Source organism: Suncus etruscus, chromosome 8, assembly GCF_024139225.1.
Source record: "Suncus etruscus isolate mSunEtr1 chromosome 8, mSunEtr1.pri.cur, whole genome shotgun sequence".
In the NCBI taxonomy this organism is placed as follows: domain Eukaryota; kingdom Metazoa; phylum Chordata; class Mammalia; order Eulipotyphla; family Soricidae; genus Suncus; species Suncus etruscus.
In genome coordinates, this window is record NC_064855.1 from 15,220,817 (window position 1) to 15,225,864 (window position 5,048).

Consider the following 5,048-nt stretch of genomic DNA (forward strand, 5'->3'; position numbering starts at 1 on the left):
ACACACCCCTTCTCCCCGTCCCAGTCCCCAGGCTCTCCCTGCCGCCTTTCTCCACCCCATGGCTTAGACACTCCCCACCCCAAACCCCAAGGTCCGCTCCTGGTAGCAGCCCAAACACACACTCCTGGGATAGTTCCTGGGCTGGGACTAGCCCAGCTTTGCCCCCTCTAGCCCCTTCTCACCCTGGCCCAAGCCCCACCACGAATAGCTATAAATGGGATCAGTAACCCACACCCCAAGAGACAGACAGACAGACAGACAGACAGACAGACAGACAGACAGACACACACACACACACACACACACACACACACACACACACACACACACACACCTCTTTTAAAACCTGGGATTAGGTGGAAGCTCAAGAAAGCTGAATTGGCACGGACTCCGCCTTTACACCAACCTGAGGGTTGCGCCTAGAAGTGGGAGGCAAACTCTAGACATGCAGGTGGGTATAGTGTGGGCAGAAAAAAGAGGGACAGGACCCTAAGAATTACCTAGAAACTGGGCCTGGTTCAGCCGTCCTCCTGCATCTCACCCGCACCTGGAAATCCAAGCCTGACAATGGAGCCGGCCTGATTCTGCCAGTTCTTGCCCCAGGAGACTGTCGCGGTGGCCCTGGAGTTGATCTTAGCTAGATGGGACCACTTCTTCCAGCTGGCCAGAGGGGACCCCTGGGATGCTTCCTCTCTGGCTCCAGGAGGGCAGAGAGCCTCCAGAGGTTGGCAGGAACTACAGTGGGGGCAGCTAGCTGAAAGGCACTGGAAGAAACACATCTTGTTCCGATTCGGTGGCTTGAGACTGGCTCGCTCTCTCCCTTCCTCCCACCCTCAGAACAGGAGGCTCAACTACAGGAATCTCTTGGTCACTCATTGACAGCCCCTGCATGAGCAGAGGGAGCCCCCAGGCTGGAGGCTGGAACCCACTGAAGCCCTACACGGACAAGAAAGCAAAGGTGGTCTTCACGCCCACCTGTTGTCCAGCCTGCCTATACCAGGAAGCCACAGGACTCGGGAGGGGTACAGGACACTTATTCTTCCTCTCTTCAAGCCATTTAAGGCCCAAGAAACTATTTTAATTCTGGCTACCTTTCCTGAGGCAGATCACAACAGTAATTTTGAGGCTATTCTGGTTTGGTTTTGTTTTTTAAATAAGGAAAAAAGAAAAATTGGTCAGAGAGACAACTTCCAGGATGCTATCTATACAGGCTTTACAAATAGGAGGCCCTGGTTCAATTCCAGACATCACAGGGTCTACTGAGTACTGATGGGAGTGACCGCTGACACTACCAGATGTGACCCAGAAGCAAAGAGACTCCCCCAAAAGTCTTGTACCCGATGTGCCAAGAACCAGCATCTGAAAATGAGCTTCAACTTTTCTAGCTATTTCACGGCCTCCTAACTTCCTCACAGTCTCTGTCAGGAGGAATTTCAGGAATTAGCCTGACTGTGGATGCTGAGACAGAGTTTGACACAGCACCCAATTTTCCTCAGAATAAGCTGACCCCTTGCAAACAACAGACTGTGGAATGTGTCATCCATCCTGTGGCAGGGCCCTGAGTTCCCACAGTGAGAGCACCCAGGGGACCACAAACCTCCAGCCCCCACCCATGCTCCTCATCCTGCTCCACATCTGGAGTCCATAAGAGACTCCGTGCTCCCTAGCAGTTATGCAAGAGGTCCAGCAGCTGGGAGTTTGGGGAAGGGGAGGAAGAGAGAAGAAAGCAAACAGCTTTCCAAGCCTGCTTCAGACTTTCCGAAGAAGTGGAAGCAGGAAGAGAAGGCTGGGTGAGAAAGGCACAGCAGCTTAAAGACGCCACACCCTGCCTGCCTCCTGCCTGGACCCCAAAATTCCCCCACTTCTGACCCAGAAAGTGAGTGATGATTGTACCTCAGAGCTCAGAGCCAAGGAAACAGCCCTTCCCTGAAAGCACTCACTTCTGGCCTCTGGGTTCTGAAATCAGACATTGTCAATGTAGGTGGGACAGCAGCAATGATGCCAAGTAGCTCTGGCTGCCTCCAACTTGGGAAAAGATTCAAATTTGCCTCCAGCAGCTGCAAAGGAGCAGCTTTTTTTTTTTTTTTTTTAGCTTGTTTAGAAATTACACAGTTCAAGCTTCCACCCAAGGCTAAGATTCATCTAGACTGAGTGGGATGTCTGGGCTGGAATTTCTCTCTCGCTCCAGCCCTTCCTACAGAAAGAACAAAGACTAAAACCCAGGGCCAGGAAGATGACTGAGGGGCTGGAGTGCATGACAGCTCTGGGTTTGGGCTCCAGCATTGCATACTGTCACCACCCCCCATTACTGCCAGGCATGCCCTTCTCTTCTCCCACCCCCAAAGATTGAAAATGACCTTTTTCTATTTCATCCCCTTGGATTTGTAACGTCATTTTCTTTTTTTCTTTTTCTTTTTTTTGTTTTTTTTTTTTTTTGTTTTTGGGTCACACCCAGCAGGGCTCAAGGGTTAATCCTAGCTCTATGCTCAGAAATCGCTCCTGGCAGGCTCGGGGACCATATGGGATGCTGACTAGAACCACTATCCTTCTGCATGCATGGTGAATGCCTTATTTCCATGCTATCTCTCCGACCCCTTTAATGTCATTTTCAAATAGTCCCTTTGTGCTTTCTAAAACTGCATTAAACCTAAACCAAACACTTGGCCTGAACAGCAAGGTGAGATGTGCTGGTTAGGGCAATGGCCCGTACTCTGAAAAGCTGCCTGATGACTTCCTTTGAGGAGCTAAGGCTATGTCGGGGTTTGGAATGACAACACATAAAGCAGGGGAGGGGCATTTGCCTTGCATGTGTCCAGCCAAGTTTTTTATTTATTTTTTTATTTTTGGGCCACACCCAGTGACACTCAGGGGTTACTCCTGGCTATGCACTCAGAAATCGCTCCTGGCTTGGGGGACCTTATGGGACGCTGGGGATAGCGCCCTGCAAGGTAGACGCCTTTTTACTCCAGCCCCCAGCCAGAGTTTTATCCCAAGTAACCCATATGGTCCCCCAAGCCTGTCAGGAGTTGATTCTGAGCACGGCCAGGTGTGACCCAAAAACCAAACAAACAAAAAGGCTGAGCTTGGAAAGGTGATCTACATTTCCTATAGGCCTGCTGCCAGTTTATTAACTCCTCAGAGTGAGTGGGGGATTGACACTTGTAGGCAAGTTGTCTGATGTCCTGGGGACAGAACAGTGCACACCATCAACATACTAGAGGCATTCTGTCCTGGGGGAGGCACCTGAATGAGTTAGGGGACACTAGTAAACCTGAGGCAATTGGGGGCACTTTGTTAGATAGATTTCTGAGCCTGAGAGTACAGAGAGGTGTGTCTACCTTACATACAGCTGATCTGAGTTCAAAACCCCATTTAGCCCTGAAATTACATCCGGAGTAATTTCTGAGCACAGAGGCCAGGGCATTACCCCTGAGAATTGCCAGGTGTGACTCCCTACTCCCCAAATTCAAAGAAACTCAGCTGTGGACTGCCGGAGTTATTACAGCAGGTAAGGCACTTGTCTTGCATGCAACAGCCCCAAGTTCAAAAGTTCAAATACCCTTGGGGCCAGAGAGATAGATCCCGGTGTCCCATACGGTCCCAGTGCCTGCTAGGACCTATTTCTGAGCAGATAGCCAGGAGTAACCCCTCAGCGGCGCTGGGTGTGGCCCAAAAACAAAAACAAAAAACAAAAAAAAAATTCAAATACCCATCACCATCTATAGTACCCCAGCACCATCATGTTGTTTGTAAACAGAGCTGCTGGGCATGGCACCCCCTCTTTCCCAAATTGCATAGTAAAGGGGGTTGAATTCTTTTTTTGTTTTTGTTTTTTTTTTTTGTTTGTTTTTGGGCCACACCCGGTGATGCTCAGGGTAACTCCTGGCTATGCGCTCAGAAGTCGCTCCTGGCTTGGGGGACCATATGGGACGCGGGGGGGGGGGGGGGATCGAACCGCGGTTCATCCAAGGCTAGCGCAGGCAAGGCAGGCACCTTACCTCCAGCCGGGGTTGAATTCTTAAGTTTTTGCTTCCTCTTGCAATTGAGGGCAGCTCTCCCAACCCTTCAATGAGCCCACAGACAGGATCACTGCAGTTAGCATGTCAAAAAAAAAGTCTTGAGAGGTTCAGTGATTGTTTCTTATATTTCAGTCTCTTAGATGGAGACTTGCTAGAATCTCTTCTGAAAGGTGAGTCCACAGGAGCCCTAGAAAGTGCTCACACTGCAGAGTGCGAACAAATTAAAACGAACAGAGGACATTTCCTTTGAGAGATGCACTGGTGACACAGTTGGCTTGAAACTTTACCATGCATAGATGACAGCCTGGCACACCTTCTTCAAACAGAAGTGACCATAGTAAATGTCCTGCCTCCTCTCTGAAGAAAGTAACTTAGGAAAAGCCTCTTACAGTAGAGAATGATGCAAAAGATCAAATTGTTTTTGTTTTTGTTTTTTTTTAGGTCACACTTGGCAGCACTCGTGTTACTCCTGGCTCTCCGCTCAGAAATTGCTCTTGGCAGACTCAGGGGACCATATGGGACACCAGGATTCGAATCACTATTCTTCTGCATGCAAGGCAAATGCCCTACCTCCATACTATCTCTCAGGCCCCCAAATTGTTGTCTTTATTTTCCTCACAAGGAGCCAACAAAATACATGGGAGCGGTGAAATGTCAGCACTAGGGCTGGGTTCTGGTTGTTTTCTTTCACTGGTGACTCAATCTCTGAACAAAAGGACATGTCAGCCGAAGAATGGATGGATACCTTTCACTTCTCTTAGTAAGACTCAAATCTGGAGTTTTTCAACTTAATACTAGGTGACAATACAATCTTTTTTGCAAGTTAAATAGGGAAAATATGTGAAGGAATTATCAGCGACTCAGAGGGAAGGAACAACTCCCAAGGCAACCATTACTCATTGCTGGGTCACTTACTCCTTATCACTGTTTGTCTAACGGAGAAGAGGAGCCAAGATACAAGCCTCATTTTGTCCTGACTCTATAACAGCTAACAAAAAAAACCCAAAGCCCTGAAGTATTCGATTTTTT